This window comes from Silene latifolia, chromosome X (assembly GCF_048544455.1).
Source record: "Silene latifolia isolate original U9 population chromosome X, ASM4854445v1, whole genome shotgun sequence".
NCBI lineage: Eukaryota > Viridiplantae > Streptophyta > Magnoliopsida > Caryophyllales > Caryophyllaceae > Silene > Silene latifolia.
In genome coordinates, this window is record NC_133537.1 from 306590057 (window position 1) to 306613958 (window position 23902).

General features: G+C 35.0%; 2 long non-coding RNA genes and 1 other non-coding gene across 4 annotated transcripts; all 3 read right to left on the reverse strand.

Moving 5' to 3' along the window:
* Positions 1-2076: 2076 nt before the first annotated feature.
* On the reverse strand, positions 2077-2149 carry TRNAF-GAA (transfer RNA phenylalanine (anticodon GAA)). Its single transcript has one exon. It is a non-coding gene; the product is annotated as a tRNA-Phe (tRNA).
* Positions 2150-3263: 1114 nt separating this feature from the next.
* Positions 3264-6601, reverse strand: LOC141621929 (uncharacterized). Its single transcript, XR_012532785.1, has 3 exons — positions 6521-6601; positions 6329-6414; positions 3264-3599 (listed from the first exon to the last, which is right to left on the reverse strand). It is a non-coding gene; the product is annotated as an uncharacterized LOC141621929 (long non-coding RNA).
* An 8753-nt stretch (positions 6602-15354) lies between these two features.
* On the reverse strand, positions 15355-16454 carry LOC141621930 (uncharacterized). Of its 2 annotated transcripts, XR_012532787.1 has the most exons (4): positions 16423-16454; positions 16181-16214; positions 15868-15980; positions 15386-15526 (listed from the first exon to the last, which is right to left on the reverse strand). It is a non-coding gene; the product is annotated as an uncharacterized LOC141621930 (long non-coding RNA). The 2 variants fall into 2 exon arrangements; XR_012532786.1 differs by having other exon boundaries at positions 15355-15980.
* Between the last annotated feature and the right edge of the window lie 7448 nt (positions 16455-23902).

A 23902-nucleotide genomic window follows, 5' to 3' on the forward strand; every position in this document is an offset into this window, starting at 1 on the left:
CGTTGTTAAATGATGTGGCATAAAAAAAGGGTAATGATAAATACATCCCTTAGGGTTGTATTTAACCATTTAATACCTTTCTAATTTGGTAATAATTTAGAAATTAATGACTAAATTACACATAATTAATACATGTTTTAACAATTTATTTTCTCTTTTACTTTGTTAAATCATTTCCCTAAAAAATAACTCAGGACGAACCATGGCTATTTTGATTACTTTAATAGACTGCTCCTACCTTATTACTCAATTTGGAGAAGTATTTATACTGATTTAACAATGAATTATGACTACCCATCCTAATTTTTAGGGTTATTTCATGGGAATATTCCAAACTATGTCTCATCTTTCCATATTAATCCATACTATTGTTTAACTGAGAAAAATCTCAACTTTTCCGTCATTTAACTTTCACTGAACTTAGGTCATAATTGACCTGTTACTAAAGGTTTCCCAACATGTTACTTTTTGTTTCTCTTTTTTTTTTATTCTGATTTTTCTTTATTCTATTTCTTCTCTTTTATTTCTTCGTCATTCATTTTCTCCTAATTCTTCATTTGTTCTTAATCATTCTTTATCTCTTCTTTTTCACTTTTCTTTGTCAATTATCTCTCAATTGTCACCTAATTAGTTCCTTAATTTATTCATCCTTCCCACTATAACCAGGTAACTACTCCTATTTTTCTAAATTTATTATAAAAAAAAGAAAAAAAATGATTATTAACCTCCACTGTAACCTCTAAGAAGCCAAGCCAACCACCATCCACCTTTACAATCTCCATTCTTATCACCTGAATACCACGAACCACCACCCTATCTCCGACCACCAACCAGTGTAATTTTTTCTTTACCCAAATATCACCGCCCTAAGCATCGACGGAAATCTTTCATCAAAATCCACAGTCCTCTAGCCTAGATCTGTTGGTATATTGTAAATTAGAGTTGGCTTTAGCCCATCTTTGAGGAGGCATATGTCACCATACTTTTAAGGCCCTTAAGAAAGCATTTGGATTTTGTGGGCCTAGTCTAGATCTGTTCGTATATTGTAAATTAGAGTTGGCTCTAGCCCATCTTTGAGGAGGCACATGTCACCATACTTTTAAGGCCCTTAAGAAAGCATTTGGATTTTTTGGGCCTAGTCTAGATCTGTTCATATGTAGGGGGTTGGGTTTTTGCTCTCTTGAATCTCAATTGTTGGATGTTAATGATGAATGTTAATTTGATGGGATGTTTTTAATTCGATTAATGTTGTTTTGCTTTTGATTTTGGGGTCTATGGAGGATAGAAATATGATCCTGGTCGTGGGTGTATGATGAAGGAGGCTGGTGACTCAGTTGCTTGGGTAGGTGGTTTTCTTTTTCGTTTATTGATTAAGATTCATAGTCAAGGTAATCAGCTTTATAGGTCTCCCTTCCACAAGTTCAGTAAAAGTTAAATGAGTGAAAAGTTGGGATTTTTCCCAATTAAGCACTAGTATGGATTAATATGAGAAGGAGAGCCATAGTTTGGATTATTCCCATGAAATAACCCTAATTTTTATTACAAATGTTTTATAATTTTATTTTATTTTCAAATGTCTTATTTATTATGGTCCTGAAACATGAAACAATACCATAATTGATAGGACGTAAGTATTTTAGATTATTTTTAGTACTTGAAATTTTACATTATAACGTGTATATTATACTATAATTTTTACCCTCACATTATTAGATTTATGCAAAAAAATAATATAATGAATCAACGTGTTTATAAGTTTTATTCATATTTTAAAAGGTACTATGTGAAGAATGTATATAGAAAAACATATCTTAGCATCACTTTAATAAGAAATATTAAATTTAATTAAAAACAATAAACTTAATGCATTTTGTAATTGTCATTCTTTAATTCAAAAAAATCATGAAAAAGGTAAAAAAAAAGAATGTATATAGAAAAACATAGATGAGTATCACTTTAAATAGGAAATATTAAATTTAATTAAGAACAATAATCTAAATGCATTTTGTAATTGTCATTCTTTAATTAAAAAAATCATGAAAAGGGCAAAAAAAAAAAAAACTAAAAAGTTAAAAATGCGGTGAGCATGGATCGAACACGCGACCTTCAGATCTTCAGTCTGACGCTCTCCCAACTGAGCTATCCCCGCAATGTTATTTATAATGATTACTTTACCTATATAACGATTATTTTCTGTTTTAGGAACCGTATGGTGTTTAATGATGAGAAATTCTCCCCTATTTGCTCGTTCTAGCATGCAATCCTTTGCCTCTGGTATTACTACACAGACCTCGTAGACTCCGCTCATAAGTGGGGAAGAAAATTATCGTTATACTAAAGATGGGAGTGAAAATATTAGAGAGAATATTAAACACTGTGTCCCTTTCATCTCATTGGTAATGGTAATAATTGTCGTTCCATACTTGTTAAAGTTCATGGTAGTTGGTTTCGAGATTTCAAAGCATCCATTAGTTGGGTAGTCTATGACTCCGACGATGAAATCATTTCTCACACTCTGTGTGGGCTGAATATGCATCACAAGGTAAAGCTTACAGTATTCTTGAGGTACTTTTATGGGCAAGGGATAATAGATGCTATCATGTTGTTCCTTTTTAAGATTACCTCCAGAATTTATATCAAATTGTTGGACTGGAGAAAGGTCACCATTTGATTTAAAGATTTGGACGACATGACACAAGTCGTTCATTCTTTTCATTAGACTAGTTGTTGCGCCGCGCCCTCCCGGGCGCGGAACCCCAATTCGGTTAATCGTTTATAAAAATGACTAACTGAAATTTTGTTGAGGTACCGTGCGTTGGCGTATAGAATAAAATGTCAATTACTTTGCCAAATAGAGGTAGCCCGGGCGCGGTGCCCCAATTTAGCTAATCAGTTAGCTAATCGTTAAGAGGATGCAGTTGAATAGAAAAGGTTGTTGGCCATCATCAGGCTGAAAACGCCAACGGAACATAGCAAGCACTTACATGATACTATACTCTTATAGCATATAGCGAACTGCGTGTGCCAGTAAGGCAGCCGTTTCTTTTATATAATAGTTACCCGATATGAATTGAAATAAAGAACGAGATAACGGACGATTAACACAATTATCGATCTTACTTAAATAAGCTCCCTAATAGGCAAGGTTCCCCCAATCTGACTAAATAGTACGGAGTATTAAGTAATGGATGTATTTGAAAAACAAAAACAAAACAAAAAACTTTTCTAAACACACTAAGCAATATGATTGGAATACCTTGCATAATCCGACTCCTTACAATTTCAATGGAATACCTTACAAAATAGGTCTAAATATCTAGAGTAGCTAAATCATCATAATGCCTTGCAAAGTTCAATTTCTCTAGTCGCTATAAATCGAACAATGTAAACCCACAAAGTTTTACGGCGGTATAGCCGATATATTCACAAAAAAAACGCAGTGTTATAAACTTGTGCAACTGCAAAGAGCCCGCCCAAAGAAATGCAATGCAATAAAATAATTACTAAAACACAATCTCACAAGCGGCAGACAACTCAATGAGACTGAGTGATTTTCCAATCATTTGAATAACACCATATATTGCATGGAAACCGCCACTCTGCATATGAATAGATAATAACAATCAGCATCTACATTCCTTAGCAACATTACGAATAGACTCTGACGCGTTGAGATAAACTGCAATGGCCAGATCATGACCAGAATAAACGAAATCCAACACATCTTCCATGAAGTAGGCACATTATTTGACACTGTGATTTATCAAGAAACGAAATTGTTACCTCAAAAGTCTTGTTTTATGATAGATTGAAAGCTAACCGACTCAAAATGACCTTTAATTGAATCACTTGTCCAAAAACCCAAACTATATAACCAGAAAATAACCATCCTCCTTATATTAACACAACCTATCAAATCTAACAAAAAAAAAAGTCTAACTTATCGCAAGACTACAAGGAACCACAAAACTAAATAAAAGCTTCCACTCTTTTACTCCCTCATCCTCCCCCTCCTTCCTTTCTGCCTCCCCTTCTAGCATATTTGAACATGAAAAATATCGGAATCATGCACTTACTAAATAAAACGATATACAATTTTAAGTATTCTAATATCAATAAACAGAACTCGAAAATATTAAAAGAAGAATAAGAAACAACGGAACAAACCTATCGGTAGATTGTTGTATGTGATTGACTTTGCGATGAATCCAAAGCAATGACATAGTAATGACATCAGTATGTGGAACTGTAAGCTTAATACTCCCATATCAATAACTTATAATAGACTCTCATGCTTAGCTTGACCATATTATGGATGTTAAGAATTAATCAGCCATAATGGATATTGCATCCCCCATGGCAAAAATGAAGCCCTTTTGGCATATAAAATACCATGAAGGAGGAGAACGGAAGTGGTTTCACATTTGGTTATGTAGTACATGGGATAACCAAATGAATAAAATTACTACTCACTCTTGATAACAAACAACCTTATACCTAACATTTTTGATTATGGTTAGATTTTAAAGTAGTTCTAATGATGTAAAGCGGTGTAGAGATCAATATCAGCACAAAATCAAACAATTCATAATAACCTCAACCAAATATGGCAGCGATAAAAACGTATATTGTCCACATAACCATTAAACAAATCTGAACAACATCAACTAATAATAAATTAATAGGGCATACCATCCAAACGGGTTCTCAAGCAAGACAAACTCAAGGTAGTGGGCTAAGGGACCTAGCTAACATCACTGCAAGTCTCAATCCAATGCTGGCATTAGACCGGGTTTTGTAAGGTCATCGAAAAGGTATCAGGGGTTCTTGACACACCAATATGAACAAAATAATAATCTAAAATTTAAAAGTAAAATATCAGGGGAGAACCTCCTCAACTATTCTCAGTTCAAGAGTTAGTGCCTAAATACCAACAAAAGAGTAATAAGAACTCAGCTAAGATAGATAAGATTTAAACACTGATAAAGAGAATACTCATAACATAACCACATTAAAGAGACCAAAAGAAGCAACACCGGCCTTATACAAGATATGAAAACACTCGCACATTTCCCACCAACACCATGAACCATAACTATAAACCTCGACCAAAGGCCAGGGACGAAGACGCGGGGTCTGACGGCGGCATTAGGGTAATAATAAATAATGAGGCCCTTTTAAAATCCACTTTCTTTTTTGAACATGGAATTATTGTAACCTACAAAACTCCACCCGAGTTCTATTTTCATCTCCTAAAGACACTCTCTCCTTCCCCCATCCTACTCGACCTCCCACCTCTCAATTTGAATAAAACTAAGCCAAGAGGATCTCCCTCCTTTTCACCCTCTGCCCCTTTCCCTCTCCTTCTCCCCCTCTCAACCTAAACAAAACCAAGCCAATGGTATACTATTTCAGAATAAAAATGGACACAAATTTGAGGCTGTTTAATTAGATTGTTGCTACTATATAGGAAAGAACCCAAGACTACATCAAAGCTCTTATATGCAGTAGATAAATATGTGTTACATATCTTTTCCTAGTCAAACATAGAACATACTTGAAACAAAGCGCTTATAAACAAGTATCCAACTTAAGTAAACAACATACTTGAAAAGCAAAAAGGGGGAATTAATAGTAGCTTATTAGCTTTACATCTCATCTATAATACTGTCATCATTAGATGTTCTCTTTTGATGTAAAGGGCGTCGGGATGAAAGTTTAACTTAACTATCTATACACCCAAAGCACAACTCACACACACCTCCGAATCTCTGACATCATTAAGCGTTTCGAAAACAGCACAACATTATACCTCTATAATATCAACCAAGTGTTTTTAAAACACTTAAACTACAACTCAACGTCTTACCCCCTGCCCACAAAAAAGAAAATGAAATTCACGCTCTCAAAGTTAGGACGTAGATATTTTAGGTTTTACAATCACCATAGATTGTAAAAATAACAAGAGTCAGTTACCCAACCAGAGAAGCAATAAATAGAGCAACTTAGCTCAAAGTTGCTTAACAAAAAAGTTATCAACATGTACCTCATCTACCCAGTAGGAAAAGTAGATTCATTTTATGATCACTTACCTTAGTGCGTATCTCGCCTCATACTAATGACTCCAACTACCGGTGGCAAAGAATAGGTGGAACTACGGAATGCCAATGAAGGGCAACTGGATAAACTTATATTGAGAGCACATCAAACAATATATTGGGAGATTAATACGTCATTCCAGAGATGATTCCTCCCCTAAATTGACATTTATAAGCACGATAAATAGAGTTATGCAGTAATAAGACAAAATTAGATTTAAAAAATGTACCTCGTAGAAGGCACCAAAACCCTCACCAAGAAACGTGTTCAACAAGTGACTTGGGCAGCTAATCCCTAACCAAGTTGAATACTCACCTACCCAAATAAAAAACAAAAGTTCATATCACAATACACGTTGACCTTAACTAAATTCAGCTCTTACAACACCGACATAAGACGAAATAAAAGCAAAATGGCTCACCTTTTAGGATAATTAAAAGCAACTCAACCTTCAGGCTCATACCCACAATTCCATTCCCAGGAAATGCCCACAACTCCAACCCTAGGAAATAACAAACTCATAAATCAAAGAACAAAATAATAAACAATAAGGAGGAGGATATAAGATAATGGAAATACGTAGACAAATGAACAACCGGGGAGGGGGGAACATAATTTCAATTTTCAACCAGTATAAGGGAACAAGAGAACAAGTTTGGTTATAAGTAAACCATAAGGTATAATAAACAGATCTTACGTAATATAAGAACACCTTTTCAATGTATACGACTCGTATCACCAAAGGCGCCTCTTGTTGCAATTACCACCTTTATAGTCCATTAATCTGCCAAGGTTAATCTGTTATCTACACAAACAAATAGTTGAGAAATAATAAATCAAAAGAGAAATGACAAATGTGAACACTGAATTAAGACGTAGAATTTAACTTTAATTAGAAGGCCACAAGACGTAACAAATCCTGGAACCCTAATTTAAATGAACAACATAATAAACAATATCAAGGTGAGAGGAGATGAAAATGCAATACCAGTGGGAAAAAAAAAACAAAAAAAAATGGACGATAAATGTGTATTTAGTTCACTAACCTATTGAAAGGAATAAAAGCATTTCCAATCCCAGGAGCATCCTCGTGACGCCATATCAAGGAGCTAAGAACACCTGGTTCGAAAGATCAACATAATAAACAATAACGAGGATAAATGGTGATGAAGAATACCTAACTAACGGAAAAAACAAGCTAAATAAAACCACAACCCATGGTAACCTTTTAAAACAATTGAAAGCAATTCCAATCCTAGGAGTATTCCCGAGGTGCCATACCGAGCAGCTAGGAATCCCTTACCGAGGAGCTAGGAAGCTCTAGATCTAAAGGTCAACACAATAAACAACAATGAGGGTACGCGGTGACGAAAATTACGTGTCTGGCCAAACAAACAACAAGCTAACTAAAATCATACCCACGCTTACCTTATAAAAAAAAAAAGGAAAGCAGTTCCAATCCAAGGAGCATCCCAAGGTGCCATACCGAACAGCTAAGAAACTCTGGATTTAAATATCAACATAATAAACAATAACGATAGCAAACGGGCCGGAAATACATACTCAACCGACCAAAGGATCAAGCTAAATAAAACCATAACCCACTCTAACCTTTAAAAAATACGATGAAAATGCAGCAACGACCTCAGTCCCAGTTGATAAGTGCATATTTTATACATTTTAACCCCTCATATTAGTTTGATTTTATATATCATTTAGCACTTATCAAAGTGTTTTTAAGCTAATATTGTGTTTCTAGTGCAATTGTGTGTTCAAGTGTGTTTTGTAGGAAAATGAGCTAAATGAGCTAAAGTACTATAAAATGTGCTAACACTAGAAGCAAGGCTAAGTATGAGAGCAAGATTGGACTAAGTGTTGGAAGTGCATGGATTATGCAAGAAGAAAGTGTTGGATCAAAATGAAAATGCAAGAAAATTCAATATGCAAGTCAAGCCCAAATTCAAAGTCCAAATTATGGTGGAAATATTGGATGCTAAGAAAAGCTTTGGATGCTAATATCACATTTAACCATGTGATTAAAGAGGCATTAAGAATTTGCATGGGATTCCTTTTGGCAATTACTCAAGAATTGAAGAAAAATTAAGAGTGTGTTTAGGATGACATTTTGGGATTCCTCTACAAAGTTTACTCCCTTATTTCCTATATAAGAGATGTTAATCTCACACACTACACACCATCTTTCTACACACTTTTACATAGAAATTCTCTCTAAATTTAGTAGTTAGTTTAGGTTAGCTCTTAGTTTAGATTTAATTTATGTTATTTACATTTCCTATTTACATTACAAGTTATAAAACAATTTACATTTACAAGTTATTTATATTACAAGTATTGTTCTTTATTTCCATTTCCATTTCCAATAAGGTAATTTCTTATTTATATTTTCATTATGTTTTCCATTTTATTTATCATTAGTTTAATTTATATTTCCACCATGTTAGAGTAGTTGCATTTGTCTAAGGAGTAAGGGAAACCATGCATGACTAAGTAAATTGTAAATGTTAAAATGAGGCTAAGTTAAATTGATAAATTGTTTCTATCACATGTTTGCATCATCACGTTTAATCTATGTTTAAAGGCCTTATTCATTGATTAAGTTTGTTCATTCATTCTAAAAGTCGAGAGGCACGGAATTGAATTAAGACAAAGCATGTGTAGTAGGACGACCTAGTCATGGACGGGAATTTCTCTAGGACCCGGTCTATGGTTGACACTAATATCGTAAGGTGGGTGTCTTTAAGCCTAAACATTTATCGTAAAATCAACTTCCTAACTTGACATGAGCATTTACATAATTAGCATGTGTGACCCGACCTCCCTAGACATTTCATTTATTATTGTTTTATCACTTCAACCCAAACCAATTCAAACGTAATCGACCAAGGTAAAATTCAATCCATAACAATTAATTAATAACTCCCGTCTCCTTTGGGTTCGACCCCTAAGTACTACATTCATTTGTTGCCTAGGGTATAAATATTATTTTTGCATAGGTGTGCGATAGCCTATCAAATTTTGGCGCCGTTGCCGGGGAGACGGTTTTGTTTGCTAATTAGTTGTTGAATTTTATCTTATTTTATTTTGTCTCGAGGAATACTTGTTCCTTGGGATCATCTCACGGTTTTCTTGTAGTTTTAGTGCCTATTTTTGTAGGTGATAAAGCTATTGGCCATTCATAATGAATTACGAATTCGTCCCACAATTCCAAGATGAGCCTTTTCATGACTATCTTGCCCGATTCTACCATTTTTGCGATAGTCGCCTCTCTTTTGGACATGTCCTTGATGGGGATTACATGGTTCAATTCGCGCTTAATGGCATGAATTTTGAGACCCGGGAAATAGCTCTAAACTTGAGTAATGGGAGTGTCAACTACATGATGGGGCTAGAACTTTGGGATTTCTTTGATTTCATGGCTAGCCAAAGTCAATTGCGGGAGGTAACTCGTCAAGAAGAATTAAGGCATGCAATGCTTCTTCAAGATCATTTGGAGCAACAAGCGTACGAGGCTCGTATCATAAAAATGCTCGAAGACATGCTCACAGAAATGCGAGAAGGAAATGAGCGATTTATCAAAGCTTCTAATCTTTCACCTTCCCAATGTGAGTCTTTTGCAACTAATAATTTAGAATTATTGGAAGATGATGATGATGGTCCTAATTTTTCTTTTAAAATTCCCCATAACATCACTCCGATTGACCATGTAGAGACTCATGACATTGACCTTGTAGTAGATGACACCCATATCGTGGACGATGTTGGGCCCATTTTTAATGAAAAGGACGAGGTTTTACTCAAGACCTTAGAACCCTTTACAGATCCTTCCATGGAGGATATAGTGGACCCATTAGAAGTAGATGGTGGACTATGTGACATAGAGGTTAATAGGGATGAAACCCCCAATTCCCCAAAGTCCTACCATTTAGAGTTTTCAAACCACCTAATTGAGACCGTTTATGATGATATGTTGTGCACTAACAATTTGTTTCATGGTCTTAAGCATGATGCTCCATGTCTTACTGACGAGTGGAGTAGTACGGTGGTTCTCTATGAAATCTCTCATAAGCATTTTGATAAGATATCCTATCTCTTACCTTTGATTTATCATGTTTTTATCTTATCAATTGCTTACATATGCTTATGTATTGCTCATGCACAGGTATATGATTTACTTCTAAGGGCATTGACGTGCTTTTTAGAGGACGATGGAGGATCCATTAGAAAGAAAATAGTTTGTTTTTATTTCACTTTTTACGCAATTTCATGTTTTATTAGAATTAGGAATAAATTTTAGACTAATTAGCTATTTTGAGTTGTGACTTGTAGGTGTTTGAAGAGAAGAAGAGGCGTTTTGAAGGATAGCATACTACCCCATGTTGTAACCCCGTTCGGGGTCGTAACGTTAAGTTTTTTTTTTCCTCAAAAAAAAAAAAAAAAAAAATTTTTAAAAAAAAAAAAGAAAAAAAAAAAGAAAAAAAGTCAACGGTCAACCCCGATCGGGGTTGACCACCCCGATCGGGGTCGTGACTTTCTTCCTTTTTGCGCGTTTTAATAAAATACGGGATATGCTAAATCTTTTCTATATGCTTCAAAAGCAGAGGACGGTACTCCTTCTCTCCATTTTTCTTCATTTCCCAATCAAATCACCTCTGAAAACCTCTATTAGCATCAAGGACAAAGTACCCACCAGAATTTTGACCCATTTTTTTGATGAGATGCTAAATGGAGGAATCTCCCAATGTTTATGCTAGCTTGGGGGAGGCTCGTTAGTCTAGTAAGTTTTCTTTGTTTTGCACTTTAGTTTATTTCTCGCAACCCATTAAATATGACCTCTTATCGTTCTTGTTTATGTGCTTTGAACCATTTTTGTGGTTTAGTTGAGTAATTTAATTGTTGCCACATTGAGGACAATGTTATGTTTAGCTTGGGGGGAGATTACATTTGCACATTAGTTAGTTTGCATTTAGTTAGTATAGATTTAGTGAGAATTTTTGAAAAATTTGTGTGAATTTTTCCTTCTAATTCTTTACTTGTCCTACTTATGCTCTCTTGTTTGTCCCATTTTTGGCTTGATAACTCTTGATTCGCTACTTTTGACGGGATATAGCATGCATGGGGATGTCTTGACATAGTAGGTGGAAGATGGATTTTGGACCAAGTAAGCTTGATCTTGACTTTTGGCAAGCCACAAAATGGTAAGGTAGAGCCTTCTTTAGACCAATGCATCCATATCCGGTCTCTCTTAGGTGAGTGTAGGTCTCCTTATGTTGTGTGTTACATCAAAACGCACAAGTATGGTCTTTATTTCATCTCTTGTTAAGCATGCATTCATTTGTTAAAGCATTTTGGAGCCATTCACATGATAAATTTAGCCTTTTTGACCCCTTCACAAAATTTATCCCTAGCTACATCATTGAAATTGCCTACCCTTGTTGAACTAGTAGCTTTGTTTGTCCTTGTTTGGGTGCTCAATTGGGATTTGTTTCAAAGTTTGGACAATCATGTGAGCTTGGTCTTAATGCTCAAGAAAGAAAAGAAGAAAAAGTGATGATGAATTGAAATAGAAAAAATCAAGAAGGAAAAAAAAAAGTTGAGAAAAAGAAATGAAAAAAAAAAGCATGAAAGAAAATGAAAAAAAAGAAGTATGAATTAAAAAAGAAAAAAGAGAAGAAGAAGTTGATGTGAGAAATTCTCATACATTATTCATATATTTTAGAGAGTTTACTTATGATTAAATTGCAAATTGGGTTGTAATTGGGATTGAGCACCTTTACATTTTGGTAGTTGCTAGCTTGACTTAGCTCCACATTACCATAACTCATTTGTTCCCCTTTCTTGCCCATGTTTATTTACCTTCTTCTTACCCTTGGCTTCTTTACATGCTTGCATTTGATTGTTTTGTCTTAGAGTTTTGAATTAATTACCATATTAGATTGCGTGCACACTCTCATGAGTCGAGGATTGTTGAGTGATTAATCACAAAATGTCCTTTTACACAAAATTGAGTTATGAGTGGATCGTGAGAGTCCGAAAGTCAAAAGATCATGCAAGAACCGAAAAGTTTACTTGAAGTCATCCACGCTACGCCGCCATGTAAATCTCATCCATAATTTTGCTTATCCTTATGCCCATGTGTTTTCGGGATTTGAATCAATTGCTTGTTAGTTGCTTGGGATTTGCAATGTTGGGATGATCTTGCTTGAGGACAAGCAAGGACTTAGCTTGGGGGAGTTTGATAAGTGCATATTTTATACATTTTAACCCCTCATATTAATTTGATTTTATATATCATTTAGCACTTATCAAAGTGTTTTTAAGCTAATATTGTGTTTCTAGTGCAATTGTGTGTTCAAGTGTGTTTTGTAGGAAAATGAGCTAAATGAGCTAAAGTACTATAAAATGTGCTAACACTAGAAGCAAGGCTAAGTATGAGAGCAAGATTGGACTAAGTGTTGGAAGTGCATGGATTTTGCAAGAAGAAAGTGTTGGATCAAAATGAAAATGCAAGCAAATTCAATATGCAAGTCAAGCCCAAATTCAAAGTCCAAATTATGGTAGAAAATATTGGATGCTAAGAAAAGCTTTGGATGCTAATATCACATTTAACCATGTGATTAAAGAGGCATTAAGAATTTGCATGGGATTCCTTTTGGCAATTACTCAAGAATTGAAGAAAAATTAAGAGTGTGTTTAGGATGACATTTTGGGATTCCTCTACAAAGTTTACTCCCTTATTTCCTATATAAGAGATGTTAATCTCACACACTACACACCATCTTTCTACACACTTTTACATAGAAATTCTCTCTAAATTTAGTAGTTAGTTTAGGTTAGCTCTTAGTTTAGATTTAATTTATGTTATTTACATTTCCTATTTACATTACAAGTTATAAAACAATTTACATTTACAAGTTATTTATATTACAAGTATTGTTCTTTATTTCCATTTCCATTTCCAATAAGGTAATTTCTTATTTATATTTTTATTATGTTTTCCATTTTATTTATCATTAGTTTAATTTATATTTCCACCATGTTAGAGTAGTTGCATTTGTCTAAGGAGTAAGGGAAACCATGCATGACTAAGTAAATTGTAAATGTTAAAATGAGGCTAAGTTAAATTGATAAATTGTTTCTATCACATGTTTGCATCATCACGTTTAATCTATGTTTAAAGGCCTTATTCATTGATTAAGTTTGTTCATTCATTCTAAAAGTCGAGAGGCACGGAATTGAATTAAGACAAAGCATGTGTAGTAGGACGACCTAGTCATGGACGAGAGTTTCTCTAGGACCCGGTCTATGGTTGACACTAATATCGTAAGGTGGGTGTCTTTAAGCCTAAACATTTATCGTAAAATCAACTTCCTAACTTGACATGAGCATTTACATAATTAGCATGTGTGACCCGACCTCCCTAGACATTTCATTTATTATTGTTTTATCACTTCAACCCAAACCAATTCAAACATAATCGACCAAGGTAAAATTCAATCCATAACAATTAATTAATAACTCCCGTCTCCTTTGGGTTCGACCCCTAAGTACTACATTCATTTGTTGCCTAGGGTATAAATATTATTTTTGCATAGGTGTGCGATAGCCTATCACCAGTATAATACTAACAACTCCAGACTTAGCATATAATATCGATAGACCTTGAAACAACAATGAATAGGATGGTAAAAAAGAAGAAGCAACAATCACAACGACGACAACGGCGATGAAGAGGAATTTGGTGACAGAAACAAGGACAATTACAAGACCTGTTGCTGCTCAATGGAAAGAGGCTTATATGAAATTCAATAAACAATAAAATGGTTTCCAACATCGGGCATGTTAAAACTTTACTCTCAAGAGTTACAATTTCTAATTGGTTTCTCTATAAGGGATTGAATAAAGACATTAAAAATTACTTGGGACGGCATTCAAATTATCTTAAATCACTTTGAGAGACAAGAAGATCAAGAATACGGAAATTGTATATTATATGAACAAAAAGAAAGGCGTCCAGCATTTTGGGTAAGTAATAGCTCACATAAAGAATAGAATAGGCCGCACATGGACCCGGGGACATTTCTAAGAATAGGAGAAAGTAGTTTTTGGGCAAGTAATAGCTCATATAAAGTAATCACTATTTATAATGTATAACCATATGTTCAAATTGAAATGCAAGGGAAACATACCATCTTGCCAACACATCCACTGGCATTTTGTAACGATACTTGTGTCGGAATTCAGCAGCTTGCTGTCTTGCTTGTTGAACCAAGTTCCTAGATTCAGCTGATAAGAAATGGCATATCAGTAACAGTAACGTTTCTCAAGCATTATAAAAATGATACAGAAAGTACATGTCCAATTGCTCAAGAGATATCAATCAATCCCAACTCAGACCAGCTTATAACATTGTTAACACCACTTTATCAGTTCAACATGTCGATCATAAAAATACTTCAACTACAATAGCAGGTTATCATCTAAAATTTGACGCACTGCATCCACAGCAACATCAGTTCTCAAAACAAAAAAAAGACATGCTCGCTTCCCTATCGAGTATATCTCTTCTTTAACCACATAACTAAACTCTTTTAATTACAAAGAAACCCTAAAAGCTACACCCAACCAAGATTTCCCTAACACTACATTGATTTATAGATGGCCACCTGCCGCCCTAAAAGACTACGCTAAGGAACCCCTAAACTCTGGTGTTAAAGTAGACACCACCATTTCCAGTATTGTAACAGGAGTCCCGACCAACAACAGGCAAACAAAGCAGTGTAGATAATTCCCAAACAGACTAAGCCCTGAGCCCTGGAGCAGTCAATGGAATTGTCAATTCTAAGGCGACATCACACGTGTTTGGTCGCTTTGTGCAAGTGAGTCTAATCTGCAACGATGCGACCTTATGACTCAATTTAATGATGGCAGCAGCCGGATACTAATGAAAAGGAGAGGCTGAAAAAGTGCAGGTTCTTATTCCCCATCTCAAGGACTCTCATAGTCATCGCCCCTATTTAAAACAGCCACATATCCACAAATAAGCCTGCTATGGCAGTAGCAAACAAAAAAGTAGTCAGATGTTTCCATGTTTGCTTCTAAAATCTCTGGAATTCAATAAAGGCGGTGGATTAGAAATGGGACATATTATTGTACAAGCTTAATTGCGGCACCTACAATCATACAACTATGCTTGCTTACCTCAGCGTACCTATAAATGATATGAAACTCAGGCGTTGTATACGTCCCTCTGAGTAAGAAGGGTACTCCACCACTAATAGTGGGAGCCGCCAGCACTCAACACCCACAACACAGTACAGGTAAGAGCTTGTTAAAGGTAAACCCAACATCTGCATCGCAGTTAGTCAAACAGAATACCAGTTCCGCTGCAGCCGAAGATAACTGATTCCTGAAAAAAAAAATGTAAAGCCAAGAAACCCGTATCGACATAGTCTTGAAACTGTAATCAAAGTCTATCACACAATAAAAGTGGCGGCCATATTGAAAGCCGGCAACGCCGCTAGGCGCCCACAAAACACACCGGTATCTGGAAAGGGTAAGTTCCTGGAAATCTATGAAACCCAATTGAACAAAGCGCAGAAAATTCTCGAAAAGGTAGAAAAAAATAGACAGCAGAGTTTAAGGAAACAGACAGGTATTAGACGATAACCCAATTACCACCGTTACCAACATCAAACCTCTGTCTGTGGACAATACACAATGCAGGAACTATAATGTTTGAGCCCTCACCTTATAGTTACATCTACACTCCTCTTTACCGCTCCTCATTAACAAAAAACGCAACACTAACAAATCAGGGGCCATTATCACTTTGTACTTCTAACCTCTACAGCCCACAACAACTGCAGATACAACAAAGACAAACCACATCAATTAAGGAAGCGCAAAAAATCCGATGGTACCAAAATAACAATAGTAATTAGCACTCATATAACAGATTTAATAGTAATAAGCAAAATATAGTCATAGAAAAGATAACACCAGAAGTAGTAATAGCAATAATAACACTACAAATGCCCAAACTAAACGATAAAAAAAATACCTTTGAAGACAAGTCTGTATCGAGCTCCTAAAGCCTATACGAAAAAAACTGGAAAATTCAGTACTAATAATAACATCAGATATAACAACAACAATAACATCAACATCGTCAATAACAACAACCACACTAACGCTTATAAGGAATGATAACACCATAAGTAGTAGTAGCAATAATAACAGTACGAATGCTTAAACTTATTGGCAAAAAAATGGTTCAGATCAAAAGATAATTAGAAACCATACCTTTGAAGACAAGGCTGTACCGAGAAAAAACGCCCAACCCTGAAGATTTTCAACGAGAAAGACAGCATTAACCAAAATACAGTGCATACCAACAACCCACTATGATCTCTCGAGTAATACAACTAAATCGACCCTTCAACCCTATAAGCATAGCCAACAACAATAAATAGTCTGTTATATCGCTCACCTCTTAGGAGCTCAGGAGATTTAAGAGGATCATCCCCCAATTAAATGAGAGCCAAAACCTGTAGATATCCAGACACAAAGACAGCAACACTAATCAGAAGATAAGTACAGCAACAAACCATTAAGATCTCTCCAAGAAAGTCACATTTGTAGACTCACATACCCCCAAAGAAATATAACTAACACCGAAAGCAACGAGATTTCTTTAGAAAAAAAGCGTAAATTAAACAAATCAACAAATTTAGCAATGAACCACCTACCGGTCCACAAACCCTCAATTTGAGACAATCTCATCTCAATGAACCTAGGATAGATTAAAAGAAAATTATAGATGATGAAATTAAAACTAAGAAAGCTGCAAAATTGTTGATGATAAAATCGAATAAAGATGAGACTGTCTCACAAAGTAAGGAACAAGGAATAAGGTAAGGGGGATACCTGAGAAGCCGCTGGTTTGTCGAATTGGAGTTGAAAGGGAACCATTCGGGTCGAATCATTCGTTGCAGTTGTCATAAAAAGCTGCAAAATTTAGTCAACAAACAGGTTAGTAAGTGGAAGGAAATAACGGAAATGCAAAAAACAACGGAGAACCAAATCATTCTTTTTAAAGTGGAAGGAGACAACGGAGAAGCAGCTGCATGCAATCGAAATTGAAATCGAAACAAACACCAAAAACCTCAGGAATACAACGATCATTTTTAAAGATTATCTAATTCAACTACAACAATGCAGCCAAGTTCCTTACCTTTTAAAAAGAGGAAAAAAAAGAGTTGGCAAGACCAACAACCCCATTTTTCTATCTAGCTTCTCCTCTAATTCAACTACAACAACATAAATAATAAAAATTCGAATTAAACTGAACAAAGAACCAATGGTACTAAAGAAGGGGAAATCAACAAACCATAATTTTTAAAGATTGCCTAATTCAACTACAACAATATAATTAACAATAAATCGGATCAAATTAAATTTAATTGAACAAAAACAACAATGAAAATAATCAACAACGAAAAGCATCATAGAGGATGATAACTACCTATATGAATGCACAACAACTGTAGGGAAAAAAGAAATCGTCTCAAAAATTAACCTGCTCAAAAATAAAGAAAAGTTGAATGAACATAGATTCATATTAGTCATATGACCCAGAAAACGAAGACTAAACTAACCCGTAAGAAGAAATTCGATAATGGCCCAGAAAAAAATAAGTAGTCGTCATCATCAGCAGCACCGATGGTGTGAGCGTTGATAGAGGATTAAAGTGAAGAATGAAGAATGACCGATGGTGGGTGAGAGTGAGATGAGTAGTGAGACGGGAATGGAGCTATGGAGTAAAAGGGGAGAGGACGGCTTTTTAGAGGGAGAAGTGATGACCTAAATCTGTGGATGAGAGTATATAGCAGAGATGAAAGGTGGAGATTCAGTGTGGAAATCCAACGGCAGAGGGGGGTCTTGGGCATTACTATTCATCGCTACAATACCAGGAACTTCATTCCTTTTAAGAGTTTAGGATTAGTTTTAGTTTTATTCCACAAAATTTGAATAAGGTGACTTATTCATTAGCAAAAAATGTTATGAGCTTGTAATGAAGTATTTTTTTTTCGGTTTAAATAAAAAGATATCATGTATTCATGTATTATACTCTTATCATGAAAGTCGGAAATGAAGGAGAACAAATAATCAAATGTGAATCTGATGTCGAAGCAAGTTCTCCACCCATAAGCAAAGAATTGGAAATGTAATTATATCGTGTTTGATAACGCTTACATTTGTTATGTTAAACTTTATTAATTACCTCATGTTTACTTTTATTGCGGTTATTAAGTGTTAAATGTTGGTTGTTGTCTTATTTAATATAAATATTATGTTATTTTATCAAATATAATATTTGATGCTATGCGGAGTAAGACCCGTCTAATAACTAAAAAAACTAGAACCATTGTTATATTATATCGGTTCTTAAAATTAGAGTTTGTTGTTAAATGATGTGGCATAAAAAAAGGACAATGATAAATACAACCCTTAGCATAAGGGTTGTATTTAAGCATTTAATACCTTTCTAATTTGGTATTAACTTAAAAATTATTGACTAAATTACACATAAACTAATATAATTAATACATGTTATAACAACTTATTTCCTCTTTTACTTTCTTAAATCATTTCCCTAAAAAAACTTAGGAAGAACGATGACTATTGTGATTATTTTAATAGACTGATCCTACCTTATTAGTCAGTTTGGAGAAGTATTCATATTGATTCAACAATGAATTATGACTACCCATCCTAAATTTTTTTAGAAATATTTTATAATTTTTTTTTCAAATGTCTTATTTATTACGGTCCTCGAACATGAAACAATACCACAATTGAAAGGATGTAAGTAGTTTAGTTTATTTTAATACTTGAAATTTTACATTATAACGTGTATATTATACTATAATTTTTACCCTCACATTATTCGATTTATGCAAAAATAATAATATAAATAATCAACATGTTTATAAGTTTTATTCATATTTCAAAAGATACTACGTGAATAATGTACATAGAAAAACATAGACGAGTATCACTTTAAATAAGAAATATTGAATTTAATTAAGAACACTAAATTAAATGCATTTTGTAATTGTCATTCTTTAATTCAAAAATCATGAAAAAGGCAAAAAAAAAGAATGTATATAGAAAAACATAGATGAGTATCACTTTAAATAATAAATATTAAATTTAATAAGAACAATTAACTAAATGCATTTTGTAATTCTCATTCTTTAATTCAAAAAATCATGAAAAGGCCAAAAAAATACTAAAAAGTTAAAAATGCGGTGAGCGTGGATCGAACACGTGACCTTCAAATCTTCAGTCTGACGCTCCCCAACTAAGCTATCCCCGCAATGCTTTATATAATCAATACTTTACTTATATATTGAGTATTTACTGTCTTAGGAACCTTATGGTGTTTTATGATGAGAAATTCTCCCATATTGCTTGTTCTAGCATGTAATCCTTTGTCTCTGGTATTACCATACGGGCCTCGCTAACTCTGGTGTAACACCCTCTTCTTACCCGGCTAAGGTAATGAGTAGATGTTTCCATCTCGGTTTTTAAGAGGCAGTGTTTCAAAACTCGAATTAAAGAACAACTTAAATAAATAACAAGTTTAGTGATTTACAAATGATTAAATGATTAATAAATGTAAACTATAACATATACAACTCGATTATCTAAGTCATCTAACTAGATAGCTCAACTCCATGTCCAAATCCTGTCCCGTCTCCCGCATGACATCAAACTAACATGTACTTAACCTGCTCCCCATATGATATTTCCGATCATATGGGGAGCAGGTTAAGTACATGTTGTATTTGGTGTCATGCGGGAGACGGACGAGCTTCAGACACGGAGTCGAGTCGGCATGAGTTAGTCTTCTTTAGAGGGTCGTAGTAGTATGACTTGTAATGATTTATTTTATTTTATTTTATTTTTGGTGAAATGTAAGAAATTCATTAAAGCACAAACGAGCTATTACAAGCTATACCGTTTTTAAGACAAAACCATTTACTAAATAATCCAGACAATGGATTTACATACTCAATCTAACTAAATAAAACCATGTTACATCCCTAGTACATAGTCCTTGGCTGTATTTAGCAGACAATCTGCACTTCACCTCCTTCCTTATCTGATCACGAACAAGTTCTGGTCTCAGCAATGCAACATCAACTCGAGCTTTGTTTCGTTGCATCCAAACATGGTACAAGGTTGCCAAAACCACACACATCATAAAATTTTTCTGCAAAGAGGAAGCCTGCCATCCTTCAATCCAAATGAACAAATTTGAATCAGGCAATACTACATGACACAGACCTGCTATATCATTCAGTATCCTCATGCTGTATTCACACTTCAAAAAAAGATGAGAATTACTCTCATCCTCCATTCCACAAAGTGAACATGTAGTATCAGTAGAGATGCCCAATGCATACAATTTATCCTTCAATTTCAATGCTTCACGAGCTATCAGCCAGCCAATAAACTAGTGTTTAGGAATACACCAACTGCACCAGAGATATTTATGCCACTGCACCTCCTGAAATTTCAATCTAACTAGGTCATACCCACTGCTGACAGAATAGCCTTTTGCATTCAACGTCCACTGACCATTAGTATACCCAAGAGCAAGCTTATTCTTAATCCTGCAGATAACTTTCCACCCCCAGCTAACATCACCACTAGGGGTATAATCAGTCCAAGTTGTTCCTTTTAAATAAACTTGATGAACCCATTTAACCCAGAGCCTATCAGGGCAAGAGTAAATCATCCACACAAGCGTTCCAATGTTCTAGGACAGGTTGTCCCTGATCCCCAGCCCCCCTTCATTTTTTGGTACACAGACCTTTTCCCAACTCACCTGAGGCACCCTGATGTAATCCACACTCTCATCCCATAAATAATTCCTACAAATAGAGTTTTTTCTTGTTTAGAACCCCTTCAGGAATAAGGAATATGTTAATCCAGTAGTTATATAATGCAGTGAGCACATAGTTCAATAACACTAATCTACCAGCATAAGAAAGTTTCTTGGTGCCAAAAGTTGGAATTTTGTTAACTATCTTCTCAACCAACACCTGACAATCAGCTCTCTTCATTCTCCCACAAATTACAGGGATCCCCAAATATCTAAATGGTAGCTGACCCTCAATAACTCCTGAAATTTGCAAAATGTCAGTCTTTAATTCCTTTGACACTCCATTAAAGTAAGAATTAGTCTTAGAGGAATTCATCTGGAGGCCAGATGCATAGGAAAAAGTAGCAAAAGATCTCATCAAAACCATTATAGAGGCCACATCACTCTTACTGAATAACAAAAAGTCAGCAAATATTAAATGTGATAGTTTCAACTGACCACACATTGGATGATATTTGAAAGCCAAGTTGTCAGTTGTATAGGCAAAAACTCTACTCAAAGATTCCATTTCCATTGTAAAAAGAAGGGGAGAATGGGGGTCACCATGCCTTAAGCCCTTTGCTCCTTTGAAATGGTCAAAAGTCTCACCATTCAGCACCAGGGAATAAGTGGCAGTTTGTACACACTCCATAATCAAATGAATCAGATGCTGAGAGAAATTCAAAAACACCATCATCTGCTTAAGGAAACACCAGCTTACAGAGTCATAACCCTTCTTTAAGTCAACTTTAAGCATAAACCTAGGAGAGATAACTTTCCTATTGTAGCATCTGACCACATCCTGACAAATTAAGATATTTTCAACAATACTCCTCCCCTTTATGAAGCCACCTTGATTATCACTAATAATATCATGGAGGACTGCAGATAATCTATTATAAATCAACTTTGAGATGCACTTATATACCACGTTATAACAGGATATAGGCCTGAATTTTGTATTCATTTATTCATTTGTCTACGGTTATGTAATTCACTAAACTATCATTTATAATAAATGTTTCTTTATTGTATCTCCGATTCACTGCCTCGGGAAACCGAGATGGTAATATCTCCCAATTACCTTGGCCGGGTAAGAAGGGGGTGTTACAAAGTGGTATCAGAGTGACGATTTTGGAACCTAAACCAATGAACCAAAATGCATCTACGAGTGTCAAATAAAATGAACCTGACATGAGTACAATAGGAGGTCGGTTTTGGATGAATAGGCACCCTCATATCAAAACTAGTGCCTATTGTCTCGGTTGGTCACTACGTGAGCGGTTACGAGTATGGGTAATGCTATGTGAACCGTGGAATGATTGCATACATGTTTTGGTAAAGGATGCGTGTATGTTATGGTATAAAGTGTTTGTATATGATACGGAAAATGATAATTATGGAAGCTAGATGACAAAAATATTGTGTAATCACAAGTGTGTTGTAACCGATAATGAGTTTCTTGTATGATATAGAGGTTTGTGTGGTAAATAATAATATGTGAAAGATGGATGAGTAGGCTAATGTGTATAATATGTTTTAGAAGCGATTAGTGTGTGTTGGTATGAGGGACGTTAGTCCCGAATCTTGGCATGTAGATATTATATGCAAGTTTGAACTTGTTATTGCTATCGTTAAGGTATCAGTGTTGATGATTGTTAGTAGAGTAGTTATGAGTATGAAAGTAATTATTAAAGACGGTGAGTATGATGCCGTATGAGCTAACTCGGGATGGGTCACTGATGGTCGGTGGACTCTCAAACCTTTCTTTGTGATGCAGGAAACACCATAGTTCAATTTAATCAAGAATTGAAAGCCATAGAGGATCACTCGAGTGAGTATGGGGCCATACTCGACCGAGTTGATCAGCCACTCGACCGAGTGGGCAAATTCCAGGAATTGGAAAACTTCTGGAAAATTGCCACTCGACCGAGTAACCTATCACTCGACCGAGTGGAGCTGCACTCAACGAGTGCCCTCAGTACTCGACCGAGTCAGTCTGATGGGTTGAGAAACTCGTGAAAAATTTGTTTTTCCCCACCCTATCGTCTTCATTTCTACATGAACCCTCATAATTTCGACATCGATTTATCTTAAAATAATTCCGAATCTCCATTTTTGTGATTTGTTGTCTAGATTACACTTTGCTGCTCCACTTTTCTTAATCCGTCTTCTCAAATTTTACCGCGTAAGAGTGTTGACCTTCTTCATTTTTCTCAAACTTGATTTGGGTATATATACACATATATGTTCGAGTTTTATCAGGATTTTTATGTTGCAATTTTGTCCACAATGAACGAGCTTAAAAACTTGTGTTCTTGAGTCAATAATTGGATTTTTGTGTTTGTTGGGTCTAATTGAACAACAAAGGCTTAACATTTATTATTAATGTTGGATCTTATCTTGTATGTGAAACTTCATCTTAAAAGTTTATCTTAATTTTTGGATTTTGGGGTGTTCATGCCCAAGATTTTGATTTTTCATAAGTGAATCTTGTTTTAATCGTTTTATAAGACTACTATCTTCACTAGTAGTGTGCTAATTTTTCTTAAAAACGAAGACTTCATCATCGATTTGGCCCAAAATTTTGAACCAAGTGAGAATATGAACAATTTTTGATTTCATCGTAAATATGGTGTAATGGTATTGTAAGACTATAATTTTATTGGGGAATTATTGTAAAATGGTTTGAATTTTTTCGCCCTAAAGGGTGACAAGTTTCCAGAAAAGGTTGTAACAAGTATACATAAACTTTGATTTTACGCTTGTGATATACTTCACTTACTGCGTCTTATCCTAATTTTGATTATGATGTCTTGTGAAGTCATGAGAAACTTATCCATCTTA